General features: G+C 39.1%; 1 long non-coding RNA gene and 1 pseudogene across 1 annotated transcript in view; one reads left to right on the top strand and one right to left on the bottom strand.

The window, feature by feature from the left end:
* The window catches only part of LOC136792370 (uncharacterized), an 85629-nt gene that overhangs the window by 12530 nt on the left and 56629 nt on the right, over positions 1-16470 (bottom strand). The gene's annotated exons all lie outside the window — the stretch shown is intronic.
* Positions 13042-13876, top strand: LOC131767692 (small ribosomal subunit protein uS2-like; annotated as a pseudogene).

The following is a 16470-nucleotide window of genomic DNA, read 5'->3' as shown; positions in this document are numbered from 1 at the left end:
AGTGAGAGGCCCGCATACCGCAAAAAAAAAAAAAAAAAAAAAAGAACATAGGATAAAAGAAGATTGCAAAGTTATATCATCCAAGTACTAATTTTTGGCATGATTATATTAATAACAGACACAATAGACTTCAGATAAAGGATATCACTAGAGATACAGTAGGATATTTCATAATAATAAATGGGTCAATCCATTAGAAACATATGACAATCCTAATGACATGTGCATCTAATAGTGTTGCTTCAAAAGAAATTAAGCCAAAAAAATAGACAAGAATAAAGAAGAAATGGACAGATAGCTTCATAGTTATCAGAGTTTTTAGCATACACCTCTTAGCAATTAGTAGGACAGGTAGTCAAAAATCAGTCAGTTAAAATATTACATAACAAACATAACCTACAGATATTAACATGATAAAAATCAAGTATTTTATGAACAACTTTATGGAAATATATTTAACAACTTAGAGAAAATTGATAAATTTCTTGAAAAACACAACTTACTGAAACTGACACAATAATATATAGAAAATCTAAAGAGTTGTTTATTGTTTTTAAAAAGTGAATATGCAAATACAAACCTTCCTTCAATGAAATATCCAGACCCAGATGCTCTTTTGGAGAATTTTACCAAACATTTAAGGAAGAAATAATTTCAATCCTATACAAACTCTTATAGAGAATAGAGAGAGTACTTCATGAAGTATTGATTTATGAGGTCAATATAACCCTATGACTAAAACCTGAAGAGAATATTATTAGAAAAAGACATTAGGCTCTTGTATTTCATAAACAAAGATGGAAAAAATCCTAAACTAAATAGTAGCAAATGGAATCTAGTGATAGGTAAAAATAATGTTATATTATGACCTAGTGGTAACATGTACCCCAGGAATTCAAGGTTGGTTTAACTTTAGAAAATCAATCACTTCAACAAATTTAAGAGGAGAAATACATGATCATCTCAATAGGAGTATAAAAAAATTGATAAAATTCAATACTTGTACATGGTAAAAACAAACAAAACTCTCAGCAAATTAGGAAGAGAAAGAAAATTAAGCTAATAAAAGATATTTAACAAAAAATCTTTGCAGCTAATATTATACTGTAAGATATTGGATGCCTTTCCCTAAGATCAAGAAGAGGGCAATGATGTCCACTCTCACTACTTCCATTCAACACTATAATAAAAGTCCTAGTTTATGTAATAAAAATAAATAAGTCATAAAGATTGGAAAAGTATAAGTAGAACTACCATTATTTACAGATGACATAATTATATTAGTAGAAAATCTAAAAGTGTCAACATCATACTAAAACTAATCAGTGAATTTAGCAAAGTCATTCCATATAAGGTCAATATTTTAAAATGTCAATGGCATTTCCATATACATGCAATAAACCATTGTATAATTAAATTTTAAAAACAATCTATTTATAATAGCTTAAAAACAGCAAATACCTAAAAGTAAATTTAACAAAAGAAAAGCAAATTCTTCTACACTGAAAACTACATGAGAAAACTATCCAAAAAATTACTGCTGAGAAAAAAGTTAAAGAAGACAAATAAATGGTAAGACAGACCATGCTCATGGATCAAACCCAATATTGTTTAGTTGTTGATTACAATCCCAAACAAAATACCAGCAGCCATTTTTTGTAGATATTAATAAACTGATTTTAACATATATATGGAGAAAATGTCCTGAAATAGTCAAAATAATCTTGATGAAAAAGGCAAATTTGGAAGAGATATACTAAAAGATTTCAAAACGTAACAAAAAACTACACTCATTAAAACAGTAAATTTCCTATTTGACCTAAGGATAAACCCATAGACTAATGGATCAGAGCAGAGAACTCAGTTACTTAATGTTCAACAAAGATGTTAATAAAATTTAATATGAGAAAGAAAGGTCTCTTCAATAAATGGTGCTGAAGAAATTGGATAGCCATTGAGGGAAAAACATTTTGATCTTAACTCCTTCTTCACATCATAAAAAAATTAATTCAAGAAGGTTCATTGACCTTAATGTGAAAACTAATACTATAGATTTTCTAGGATAAAATAGAAGAATATCTCTTTCACTCTGGGATAAGCAAAAAAAATCTTAGATAAGGCACAAGAAGAACTATTAAAGAATCCAATTATAAATTGGATGCCAGCAAAATTTACCTTTCTGGAAGGATCTCCTAGCACTACTCTAATTTTTTCGGGTCTTAAAAAAGGATGCCATAGGTCTCATCTTTGATTTGTCTTTGTCCTATGTCTTCATGGTCATTGGTATGATTCAGTGAGAGACAGTTTCATTATCCAAACTGCATTGTTTGGACTCTTTGTTTTCTTTCAATTCTGCTTGCAAATTGGCCAGTTTTTTTTCTGAGGTCATTTCTTACAACCTGCTCATGCTATCAATATTCTGCCTTGAAATATCTTTCTAATTCCACAAGTTCATTAGGTATATTTTCTGCCTTCAAGGGTATAGCATATAATAGTTTAAACAAATGTTTTGTCAGTACATTATACAGTATAGTATAATAGCTAAACAAATGTTTAGCACAGATTGTAAGTTTTCCAACTTTCTGTACAAGTTTTTATACCACCTGCCCCCTAGTCTGAAAAGCAATAATACCATATATATTAGGTTTTTGTAAAAACAACAGCCACTTCTAGAACCAATGTCTGTATTAGTCAATTTTTGCTACATAATAGAAACTCAGAATTTCAGTGGCTTGCAACAATAAACAATTCTTTTCATCTTCACAGGTCTGCACTTTTCAGTGGTTTGGCTGATCTAGGCTGGGCTTTGCAGTGACAAGCTGAACTCCAGGCTTTGGGTCCAGTTTATTTTTGTTACAAATGTCTTCATTCTTAGACCTTCACAAAAGGTGTTCCAGCTATCTGGGGCAGATCAAAGGAACAGTTCTGAAGACTTTACTTTAGTAGTGTACATTAATACTCCAATGGTCAAATCAGGTTACACGGCCAAGCCCAACATCAAAAGGGCAGAGGAGTACACTCTACCACCATGACACAGTGGGGAGGTGTAACCAGGATGGAAAGAAGAACCGGGGAACCTTATGCAACCTACTATCCAAACCAAAGGAAACATCAAGTTAAATTAAAACATACTAAATCCATTTTCACTAAAATCAGAAATAAGGCTGATCACTGCCATCAACAATATTAGCAAATGCAGCATAAAAAATATATTAATTTTTTTTTTTTTTTTTTTTGCGGTACGCGGGCCTCTCACTGCTGTGGCCTCTCCCGTCGCAGAGCACAGGCTGCGGACGCGCAGGCTCAGCGGCCGTGGCTCACGGGCCCAGCCGCTCCGCGGCATGTGGGATCTTCCCGGACCGGGGCACGAACCCGTGTTCCCTGCATCGGCAGGGCGGACTCTCAACCACTGCGCCACCAGGGAAGCCCCTAAAAATTTTTTAAATCTATTACTGCATTACCTGAGTAAAAACCGTGCGACAAAATTAGCTGAATCAGATTTATATTCCATGGAAAAGGAGGCCAGATCAACATTAGAATCTTTGTACATGAAAATTTTTTACTGATTTTTTTTTTGCAATTTTAAGCGTACTAGATCAGCAATCCTCCTTTCTCTTACTTCATTTTTCAAAGGGGGAAAAAACCCTTTTTCCCCTCCAAAGACTACTTACTAAAAATCTCATGGACCAGTTTAGAAAAGAAGCTAATGTTCATGAACAGCTCTTTGCACAACTTCTTCATTGTACAGTGTACAATGATGTAATTCTAGGAAATAAAAGATAACAAAGACCCTGGTGTTTCGAAAATGGCCACACCTAGTTTGTCTTAATGCTGAAATGATGTTATTTATTCATATGAATGACTCATCATTGCAGAGCTTCTGCTATTCTCTGCCCATGTTCATTTCTTGTTAATTTCCAGTGTCTGAAAATTAGGTAATAAATCAAAAATAACTAAAGGCCCTCCTACCAGGAACCCTTTTTGTTTTTAAATGGTAGCAAAATACTGACACCCCAGTCACTTAGCTGCAATAGCATAAGGAGAAAACACATCCACTCGCCCATGTCACACTCCCCCTGAATTGTTTCCCACCGTGACACAGCTCAGCCTGCCAAGGTTCAGGACTATGAAACTCATTTCACATTTCATTCCTCCCCTCTGTTCAGCACTCCCTTCAGATTCCTGAAAGCAAGAAACCTGCCACAACTGATCCCATTCAAAACACATTTTTTCAAGCAAGTAGACTCTATATTTAGAGGGCATTTGAAAATTGAAATCATCACCCTAAATCACAGATAGCTTTTCCTCTTGGGCCCCCTTAACTATGGTAGGTTATTTTCAGGAGCAGCACAAAGCCTGTAAGACAAAACAAAGAGGACATGATATTTGGAGTGGAAAGAGGAGATTAACATGGAGATAGAACGAACCAATGAAATGTAAAAGGTAGGGCGATCCGGCAACTAAATCAGTGGCAGATCAAGCAAATCTCTCTCCAGACCCACATTATAGGACACAACTGAGTGAGATCAAAACCACCTGAATTTAGGGGATGGCAACTTTGCAATATTATCTTGCCTTTAGCACACATCAAGCATTGTGCATTCTTCAGGGCATTTCACTGGAACCAAACAAGATTCTATTCCTAAGGATATTTTACAGTAGCCACTGAAAAGAGCTGGTGATGGTTTGTATATCAGTGAGCTCACTCTGAACTCTTAGAGTCCTGATTCTCTATCAGCTTATTTAGATAGAAAAAACAGTTAGAGAGAAATACAGTACGTGCTTCTTTACCTGGAATTAAAATACCCAGAAAAGCAAAATAAGTTGAGTGGCAAAAACAATGATAACTGATTATTTACAATGATTACCAAAGGTACTATTGAGAATTTAAAATGCTTTCTGATCACTGAAAAACTAAATTATGAGCACTATAATTTTAGTGTGAAGAGTTGATTTATTATATTTAAATTCTCTGAAATTGGCCGTTCATTTATTCAGTCAACAAATATTTATTCAACATCTACCAATTCTTGTTTCAATGAGGGGCAATGGACAGAATCACCCAAAAAGTGGAATCAAGATTAAGATCCCTGTAGGAGCTAACCAGATAGAGTAAGACAACAGAAGGAATTTGGTCTGCAAGTCTGACTGAATGAAGCAGGTTGCAGACCTGCTTGCAACTTTTCTTAGCACACTATCCTAAAAATGTCTTCCCTAGATTGCCGTCTTGTCCCATTCATTTTGAATGACTTCCTAGCCATCTACACCTGATAAAATCCAAACCTTTCTTTAATGTGCACTCCACTTACAGAAGATACTCATTCTATATTTGTTGAATTGAGTATATAAGAACATAAAATATTCTTCATGGCACATTTATCAGTTAGAAAAATTCAAAAAATCATTAATGTAAGACCAGGACATTTCACCTCTGAGTTCATTTCAAGAGATGGCATCTGTGGCTCATTAACAAATAAAGGACAGAAATTTTCTTATATAGGATTTCATCGAGTAGAATGATCTTTTGAGGTCATTTTACCAAATAGAAAGACCTTTCAAAGTCATGACCAGACTGTGAGAAAATGCCATGCCATATACCTAGAATTTAATCAGATATTGTTTTAATAGCTATGCATTCGTAACATACAGGAAGTATTTGAAAAGAATGCACATCTAAGTCAAAGACCTTTCGAGTTAAATGGAAAAGACCTTTAATTATATTAATAGCTTTGTGGCAGGTTTAAAGTGTGGTCACATATTTGTTGACACTTCTGCCATAGAAAGGGGTGCTTATGTCCCCTTTTCTTGAATATGGATGGGGCTTGTGACTCTTCAACTAGTCATGTCTTGTGGCAAGTGAACCCTATGTGACTTCTGAGGTTAGATCACAAAAGCTCGTGCAGCTTCCACCTTGCTGGCAAGAACACTTGCTTTTAGTGCCCTTAGAGTCTACGTAGAAGTCTACGACCTTCTACCCTAAGGTCACATTGCTAGAGACACCACATGTAAGCACTTCAGTTGACAGTCCCAACTAAGCCCAGCCTTCCAGCCATTCTCCTAAAGTATGAGACATGGGAATAAAACCTCTCTGGACTTCTCAGCCCATTTTATTAGATTTCACAGTTTTGTAGGTCATGAATGCTGTAGGGTTCAGCTGGATAATCTTTCTCTTCCACGTGGTGTTAATGGAGGTCACTTGATGGAATAGAAGAATGAACCAGCTGATTCCTGCCAAATTTCTGACCCACAAAATTGTGAGATATAATAAAAGAGGTTTTTTTTTAAAGCCACTAAGTTTTGAAGTAGTTTATTATGTAGAAATATGTAGCCAGTACAAGATCCCTCAGCCAGAACCCCCTGAAAGAAAAAAAAAAAAGGATATAAGAGAATAATTTATGTACTGCTGAAAGGGAGTCTCATACTCTGTGAGTAGATAAAAGAATTTGGTAATATACAGCCTAGTCACAGGAATAGGGACCATGAGTGCCATCAGGCCACCCCATTTAGAGGATCTTAATACAACAGGTCAAAAAATGGCCCATCAATGTCATCCACAAGAATCCAATCAGTGTCTCAGCTGAAATCCTCCACTCTTACAGAATTTCAACTGGCAGAGAAGATATCCTTCAAAATTGTTTGCAAAGGCATAAATATCTCCTTGATAGTTAAGCATTTTTCAATTCTGTAAAGATTTAGAATTAAATATAAAAATGTATAAGTAATCAAAATCATAGCATTAATATTTGTGTTATTGAATCTGTGTATTATTAATATTTCGTATTTGTTATGTTTATAAGAATTTAGCCAATTCGAGTAAGAGATCAGCCTTGTAATTCCAATTTAAAATGAATAATTGAATAATTAATTTAAACTTGTGATTTCAAAATGAAATATTAGTAAGGTTGTATACAGTTTGAGGACATTTAACAAAATTTAAGTTTCTTCAATATTGTAATGTTAATTTTTTAAATATATTTTTAGAGTACTCAGGAAGGTTTCTTTTAGTTGTCACATAGTTTATGTATCAAATGAACTTAAATGAATCTAAAATATTTGAAGACATTTCACTAAGTTTTCAAAATGAGACAAACACTATTTAAAGTCAATGTATTTCCTAAGTTAAACTCCTTACAAAAGAATTTCCTCATGAATCTGCTGAGAGCTATTCTTATCCTTTCCCTACTAGGAATTTCACTAAGCTGTCAAAGAAGAATGAACTGGTCACTGCCAAGGGCAAGAAGAAAAAGGTAGTTCTCCCTGAAGAAGGGTGAAGAGCCTGTTAATTACCAGCAACAGAGCTGAGCTCTGCCATTTCTGGACAAAAGAAAGCTCTGCCTGGAGAACCACCTATCACCTGTCAGTGCTCTGACATGCTCTTGGTGCTTTCCCTGCCTCTCTGCTGCATCCAGATAAGAAGATGAGCACCTTTAAAAGAGGGACACCACAAAGGACGCTCAGGGAGATTACCTGAAGTGGGTAAGGGACCTGTCACCTGTTACCAGCTCTTCCCCTTTAAGTGACAATTGCAATATAAACCTTTGTTCCTAGAATGCAGAAGCATTCTTTCCATTCCACCTCCAGAGACAAAGAACAAAAGAAATGAAATATATATGAAAGAATTAGAATAAAGAAATAAAGATATTCTTAAAATCATCAAGTCTCGTTATTGGACTTAGCCTACCCTTCTCATATGCTTCTAGAAACGTGCATATGTACTTTTGTGGGCAACAGCCTGATCTCTGGCATTGGTCTAAGTTATGCCTCTACCTTATGTCTTTCTTAGGTTATTCAACCGATTTTTTTCTGTACTTCAGCTCTCAATGTTTAGCTCAGGGAATGTTGTTCTAATGACTCATTTTGCTCTATTCTGTGGCTTAGAAAGCCAGAGATAACCACTCTCAGGTTTGCTGGCCCTTGCTACTTCCAGATGCAGAGATTCATGTTGCCTGGGCAACAGAGGTGAAAGCTTCCCCTCACCCAGCTGAGCAACAGATGATCCTTATCTTACCAGCCTCCCTTCCCCATGTATATCTTAAATATTAATTTCCTTATAACTCTTTTGACTTTATGTGAATCACTATCAGCATGGTGGACCTACCGTATTGTCTGATCAGGTCCCTTTCCTGTTCCTGGAAAGTCTCCTAAACCCCATTTTGTGTCTATACGAGGATTAGCCTCTTCTTACTCCAGTTACCTTGGCCCCAACTGACTGGCTCAGGGATAGCACCTAATCTCCAGTTGGGCCATTAGAGTCATTTTCCAGTTTTCTAACTGGACTTGAGGGAAAAAAATCCAGTAATCCTTGTTATGGGTTGAATTGTGCTAAGAGTATTTCTGTGATTTCCTCAAATTTGTGAATTTTCCAGTTTTCCTTCTGTTACTGATTTCTACTTTTATTCCATTGTGATCAGAGAAGATACTTTGGATGATTTCAAACTTAAAATATTTATTGAGACTCTTGTTTTGTATTCTCACATATGGTCTATCTTAGAAAATGTTCCAAATGCACTTGAGAAAAATGTGTATTCTGCTTGCTTGGGTGGAGTGTTATATATATGTCTCTCAGGGCAAGTTTGTTTATAGTGCTGTTCAAATCTTCAATTACCTTATTGATCTTCTGTTTAGTTGTTCAGTCCATTATAGAAAGTAGGGTATGGAAGCACTCACCGTGTTTTTTTTTTTTTTTTTTTGGCTGCATTGGGTCTTTGTTGATGCACTCGAGCTTCTCTCTAGTTTCAGCAAGCTGGGGTTACTCTTTGCTGCCGTGGGCGGGCTTCTCAGTGGCTTCTCTTGTTGCAGAGCAGGGGCTCTAGGCACATGGGCTTCAGTAGTTGTGTCACGCAGGCTTAGTTGCTCCACAGCATGTGGGATCTTCCCAGACCAGGGCTCGAATCCGTGTCCCCTGCATTGACAGGCGGATTCTTAACCACTGTGCCACCAGGGAAGTCCATACTCAGCTATTATTGTAGAACTATTTCTCCCTTTAATTCTGTCAATTTGCTTCATATATTTTGGGGCTCTGTTGTCAGGTGTGTATAATACGTTTATAATTGTTATATCTGTTTCATAATGAAGCCTCTCTATACTCATTCAAAAACTTAAAGAGATGCCCAGGAAATCTAATAATAGACTGGGTAGCTCTATTCTTGCAGTTTAACATTTAACATTTAACATATTTGGGGTTTACATAGTAGTTGCCATAATGTGCAAGGTCTAGAAGCTTTTGTATAGTTAATTAATTTACATAAAGGAATTTTCTTACATAGGAAAAGAAAAAGATTAAGACAATGAAATGGATTTCTAATCAAATCTGAAATGAAAATCAGTTATAGAAATGCCTGCAGAACTTCCTCTTTTGTGAAAATGTTATACTATGTAATTTATACATATACAAAAGATTTTATATATATATATACACAAAAGATTCTTTGTAAGGCACCTCTCACAGTAGATGAAATTTATGTATGTAAATGCCTGTCATGATGTTCTTAGTAATTTTGTAATCCAAAAAATGAATCTTCTATAAAGTATTTTTTACAGTGCATTTTCTAGTTCTCTATCATGAAAAAGTAATTTGCTCTAGTTCTAGACAGTGAAAACAAACAAACAAACAAACTGCTCTGTTCCTTTGCTGCTTCTTTCTAGTGTCCTCCTGTGTAATTGATTCCAGCGCCCAGATGTTAGGGCTGCTTTTTCTTTTTTTTTTTTTTTTTTTTTTTTTTTTGCGGTACGCGGGCCTCTCTCACCGTTGTGGCCTCTCCCGTTGCGGAGCACAGGCTCCGGACGCACAGGCTCAGCGGCCATGGCTCACGGGCCCAGCTGCTCCGCGGCATGTGGGATCCTCCCGGACCAGGGCACGAACCCGCGTCCCCTGCATCGGCAGGCGGACTCTCAACCACTGCGCCACCAGGGAAGCCCCAGGGCTGCTATTTCTTCAAAACTTTAAAGAATGTGGAAGATTAGTTCTCTGTGCTTTTGATTCCTGTCAGAAAATTTCAATAGGTGGGTTAAGAAACCTGAATGAGTCAGAGAATCTTTAAATAAGAAGACAACTAAAGTTAGAAGCTATAAAGCAGCTTTTTTTTAAAAAAAAAATAAAAGGTAAAGATAAAAATTAAAAGTCCCATTTGACGTTAAATTATGGACCATATTCTGGTGCTGCAAAGGTGGGAATCATCCCCAGGCTCAGAGAGGGCATAGATGACTCATTAAGATGCACTGGTGTGACATACTTTTCCTTACAATCTGCTCAGTCTATAATTCCTCCATTTGGAAATGCACTGTCCCCTCCCTGGAACAGCAATGGAACGAGAGAGGCTAGATAGAGTGAGTAGCCTAATTCTTCCCTTGTCTCTCACCACCTTTCCCAACACACACACACACACACACACACACACACACACACACACACACACACACACACACACGTCATTTCTAATGAACCCTCATGGGAGTGAGAAATTGCTCCAGAAACGGGCTGGGTCTGGGCCAGCATTTCCATCACCAGCTTTGGGGCTGGGGAGGGATGTGAGAGTGAGCTGCCCTGTAGAGGAACGAGTGGGTCTATCTGAGGAGAGGACAGGTGGCCTGAATCCTCCAGGGCCCTGCTGAGCTGCAACTGACCCATGCTGTCAAAAAAGCAGGTAGATACAGAGATCAAGATCACAGAGACCCCGGCTGACACGTTCTGATCGGGAAAAGGAGAGGTGGGGACTGGCCAAGACTATGTAGGCAACATGGACATTTATGTAACACATTACAGTTTATGAGCGCTTTTCATCTTCACTATGCCATTTGTTTTTAAGCAACTGAATTATGTAAGAGGCAGATAATATTCTTATTCCCAGATAATATAAGTATCCCCATTTATTTTCATAAATGAAGAAATTGAGGCTTGCCAGATATCACAATTTTAGTGAGGACAGAGCTATAACTCAAACCTGCATCAGTTCATGCCTCTTAAGCTTGTGTCGTTTGGAATATCAGCCCCCAATAGACCTAATAGGTTAGCTACGGATCAAAACACAATGCAATAAGTTCAAGTCTTCCAGTATGGCTGGAGCTGAGTTTGTGATGGAGGCGGATGATAAGCAGTTTGGCTGGGCTCCTAAGCTGTTTTCAAGAACTTATAATTTATTCTAAAAGCAGTGGGGGCTTTCCTGGTGGCGCGGTGGTTAAGAATCCTCCTGCCAATGCAGGGGACACGGGTTCAAGCCCTGGTCTGGGAAGATCCCACATGCCGCGGAGCAACTAAGCCCGTGCGCCACAACTACTGAGCCTGCGAGCCACAACTACTGAGCCCATGTACCACAACTACCGAAGCCCGCATGCCTAGAGCCCCTGCTCTGCAACAAGAGAAGCCACTGCAATGAGAAGCTCGCACGCAGCAACAAAGACCCAACGCAGCCAAAAATAAATAAATTAATTTTTAAAAATAAATAAAATCTGTGAACTTAAAAAAAAAGAAAAAGGCAATGGGAAGGATGTATTCAAGTTTATATTTCAAAACAGGAATCGGCCATCTATGCATCAGAAGCCAAATCTGGTCTGCTGCCTGTTTTAGAACTAGTTTTATTAAATCACATTTATGCCTATTTATTTTCATATTGTCTATGGCTGATGTCGTGCTACAAAGGTAAATTTGAATAGCTGCAACAGAGATCATAGGGCTCTCTCTAAGATAATTACTATTGGCCCTTAACAGAAAACGTTGGCTGACTGTTTCAGAGAGATCTCTGACTGTGATGTTGATTAGAGGGAACCAAGATGAGACACAGTAGCCCAGCCAGAAGTCTACTTCAAAAGTTTAGTGAAAGATGACAAGAATCTGAAGGAGGTTTGGGGCAATGGCAGTGATCTCAAAGATTTGATGTGAGGATTCTAAAAGACTTGGAGCCTGGATATGTAATTTGAGGAACTGGAAAGATAAGAATGATTCCAATTACACTATTAGATTTTTTTAAGACAGTAATTGATGGCACAGGATTAGATTCTTCACCCAGAAAGAGAATAAAGAGTGAGAGAAAAGATCCCAGGCAGAACCTCAAAGAATGTAGATGTATAAACACTGGGCAAACTGAGAGACGCACTCAGAGAAAACTTAGAAGGAGTTCCCAGACAGGTGAGAGGACAGCCGAGGGTCAGTAGTGTCAAACACGCCACTGGATGGAGGTGAGGACACAGAACGTGCATTGGATTTGTCTAGAAGGAGCAGTTGCTATGGAAAGGCAAGAGGCATACCCCAGACTTTGGTGGGTAGAGAAATGGCAGAGAGGCGAGGAAGTGGGGAGAGAAATAGACACAACATTTACCAAGGCTTGATTTGGAAGGGAAAGGTAGAGATAGCCAGGCAGCTGCAGGGAAACCTAAGACTGAGCAAAAGTTTCATTTTTTTTGTCCTTTGTCTTTTGCTAAAGGAACTCTGTGAGCAAGTTTAGATAATGAGGATGAGCCAGTAAAGAGAGAAACTGAAGATACAGGAGTCAGCGAGGCTAACTGATGGAGGATGGCTGCCACAGAGGCAGGAAGGAAAAATCCAGAGCAAGGAGAAAACAAGATCATTTTTTGCAAGTGAAGAAGGATGCCACAGAATAGGTGATTTGAGTAGTCATTATAGACAATGGCAAAGAGAAAAATAACTAGGGCACTCCAGAATTGCCAGGCAGAACTAAAGGTCCAGCTGAAGATCCATGAGTTGCATGATTTTCTCCATCAGTGGGAACAGTTTAAGTAGAAAACTAAACACAACATTTCAGGAGTGAGGTGTTGCAATAACTTAATAGTTCAGCTGAGAGAAGTGGTATCTAAAGTCTTTGGCATAAAGGATACATTCTTATCCTTCCACCTCTGTGAATATTTTTCACTTCTTGACTCAAAGTAGAGTCCCAAAGACTACAATTGTGGACCACAGCAACTTAGCCTCTCAAAGAAGTGTCTTCACTCAGTTTCAATTAAATTTTCTGGCCTTTCCAAGCTATCCAGAGAGAGGTCCATATGGCATTGTTCTGGGTTCCTGTGGTAATTTAAAGGGAAATTTTCACAATGTCAGGAGCCCTTGATGTCCTGCAAATAAAGGAGGAATCCACTTAGGTGGCACCAACCTCGACTTCCAAATGGAACAGTACATCTGCAAAAGGAAAAAATGATAGCATCTATATTACAAATCTGAAGAGATCCTGGGAGAAGCTTCTGCTGGCAGCTCCTACCGCTGTTGCCCATTGAAACCGGCTAACATCAGTGTCATATCCTCCAGGAATACCGGCCAGCGAGCTGTGCTGAAGTTTGCTGCTGTCGCTGGAGCCACTCCTATTGCTGGCTGCTTCACTCCTGGAACGTTCACCAACCAGATCCCAGCAGGCTTCCAGGAGCCAAGATTTCCAGTGGTTACTGATCCCAGGGCTGCCCGCCAGCCTCTCATGCAGGCGCTTATGTTGACCCGCCTACGGTTGCTCCGTGTAACATAGACTCTCCTCCATGCTATGCGAACACTGCCACCCAGTACAACAACAGGGAGGGGTGGTGGATTGCAGCCAGGGAGGTTCTATACATGCGTGGCGCCACCTCCCATGAACACTCATGGAGGTCATGCCTGATCTCTACTTCTACAGAGATCCTGAAGAGATCGCAATAGAATAGTAAGCCACTGATTAAAAGGCTGTGACCAAGGATGAATTTCAAGGTCAATGGACTGCTCCACCTCCTTAGTTTACTGCTACACAACCTAAGGTTGCAGACTGGTCTGAAGGTGTGCATGTGCTCCTTGTGCCTATCCAGCAGTTCCCTGCTGAAGGCTGGTGCGTTCAGCCTGCCACTGAAGTCTGCTGTTCTTACTGCTCAGGCCACTGGGTAGGTAGGAACAACCACTGAAAGGTCTTAAGCTGTTCTTCCACAGACTCTTAAACAGGAAATGAGAATAAGGTTGACAAAAAATAAAGTTTCCTAAAAGAAAGTTCTGATTTCTTCTAATCTATCGATTGAAGCCCAACTTCACTGGAAGTTGTAGTAAAGACCCTACCTTGATCCTAAGCTGTGTTAAACCCAAAATTCAAGTGAGTCTGAGGATGTCTGAGACTCTAGCCTGATGGGGAGACTCTAAAAGTACCTTTATATGAGGGTGAGAGGGGCAAGATGGGAAACACATCTTAAGTGATAAGAGAATCAATGTATTGACATCTTCAGTGTTGATACAACCAAAGCTCGCCAATCAGTATTTCACCAAACTCACTGTGAGGCAATGAACACAAGGTATCAGCATCGTTGGTACGAAGAGTTACAATCTGAGGGCTTGTTTATTTGGACGCAAGCATTATTCCAGGTCCTTGTCCTTCGTTGTCTCATTTAATGAAGCAAACTTCTGAAGGGGTATTACTATTGTTTCTCTTTAATAGCTGAAGAAACAGGCTTGAGATGCTAAGTGACTTTCTTGAGATCACGCAGTCGGTTATTAGTAGCGCCAAGCTCCACACTGGTGAAGCCAAAACTATCCTAGACACCTCTCTAATGATAGGAGTATCATCAGCCCACAAAGTCAGGTATACAAGAAACTTTTGAAAATTTCTTTAACTCAGTTTAATTTCTATCTGAAGCCTCATCTTGAAACTTCTACTACTATTAACCTGGGCCATTTCAAGATTTCACCACTCTTATTCTACTCTGAGTTAATGACCATGTTTGGGAGCTGATGTGGCATCAAGGCATTGGGTGCACCCTGAATCTTAGCAATCTGCCCACAGTAAATACTACTAACACAGCCATTGTTCCATTCAGTGTGGCCTCTGGACCATGGGCCAAAACTTGTCAAGTACAGCAAATTGGTTTCTTTTGTGCTTTTTAAATGTAGAATTAGATTGCCTTTGGGCAGGGTACACACTCTAGAGTTCTGTACAAGCCCCATTAGTCTCCCATTCACACCACTTCCAACCTCACATGTATGTTACCCACCAGGAGCCTGGATACATTGAGTTTATGAGCCTGGTTAGAGAACCCACAAAGCCTTGGTCTCCATGTTCTTGCTTGCCTTAGTCCCTTATGCTGTTGAGATCCAAGATCTTCTCTGCTAGCATGACCAGGAAGTAGGGCATGAACTTGCCCATCTCTTTCTCCACAGCCCTGGGCTCTGGGGACTCTTTCTCATCTTGTGGAATCCTTTACCCACCATGCTTATTAACGTCACTTTCTCTGGGCCCACAAATTTTCTCCTCCCTCTAGGGCTTAGGATTTGGAAAATAAAAGCCAGAATTTCCGAGTTTATCCTGTCCCTTCCTCTCTGGAGGTAGGGGTGGGGGCAGGGAGGGGGGAACTTAGGAGCTGTTTCAACAAAGAAAATACAGGGAGGGAAAAATACGATAATAGAGGATAAAATAATACCAAAATAGTATCTTGCCACTTTAAGTTTTTTGGAAGAAAAATGCCACTTGACTGCAAGGAATAAAGTATAGAATAAAGGTCTTTGGACGATTTGGGTGAGAGTCCCACTAACTTATCTTCTGGCACCAACCCAGAAACCACACAGAAGGGGAAAATACGCAAAACACAGCACAGTGCATTTAATATCCAAGAAAGTTAGAAGCTGAAAAAGCTGTGCTTTCGCATAAGAGCAATTGCACAAACCTCTTCTCAGCATGTATTCGGGAGCATTCTGAGAGTGTGGTGAAGTGCTTTCTGGTGGTATGAGTTCACAGAGCACTGACACCATCTCGTTCCTTGTCCCATTTCTAATATGTGCTAGTTGACACCATCAGGGCTCTCATAAGTGGCATCATCTCTTTTAAAATCACAGAACAGTTTTCTGTGTCCTCTTTGCTTTTCTATTTCTCCCAAGATGGCAGCTGGAAAAAAAAGAATATTAAAAAATGATGAAGGACCGAGTACATGGAGAATGTAGCGTGGCATTTGTGGGGTTTGTCTACTTTTATCTAAGGATAGCTCTTCAAGGAGGAGTCTCATGAGTCTGTCTGTTATCAAGTCGTTTATATGAGATGTTTTCTCCTGAAAAAAAAAGTGATAATTGCTATTTCTTTTGCAGTCTGTTAGTCTCTAAAAGCCCAGATTAACTTTCACCTCGTGACAATAGTATTTGTACCAAGTCATACATGAAAGTATATTCCAGGCCTACAGACTGGGTTCAGAAGTACAGAATGTGGAGATTTAAAAAGCTCCCTGAGCAGCTGAGGGTGCAGGTTGGGACAGGTAGAGGTATGGCAGATAAAAGGAGCGACAGAGAGATAGTGAGGGTCTGTGTGGGCAGGCTGAGTTTAGCATCCCAGAAATGCAGCCTAGGGACCTAAAAGAACATGGAAGAATTGAACACTGCGACTGTCTTAGGAAACAAATGGCAGATGATACTGGAGGCAGGACAGACCCCAAGAAATGGAAGACCTAGACATTAGTCACGGGTTTGAGGGGCCTAAGCAATGGTGAAAGCTAGTGGGCAACCAGACCTCACAAATGTTTGATTTAACATTGCACAGC

Source organism: Kogia breviceps, chromosome 13 (assembly GCF_026419965.1).
Source record: "Kogia breviceps isolate mKogBre1 chromosome 13, mKogBre1 haplotype 1, whole genome shotgun sequence".
Taxonomy (NCBI): domain Eukaryota; kingdom Metazoa; phylum Chordata; class Mammalia; order Artiodactyla; family Physeteridae; genus Kogia; species Kogia breviceps.
The sequence above is the reverse complement of the archived record's forward strand: the minus strand, read 5'-3'. Positions and strand labels throughout refer to the sequence as shown.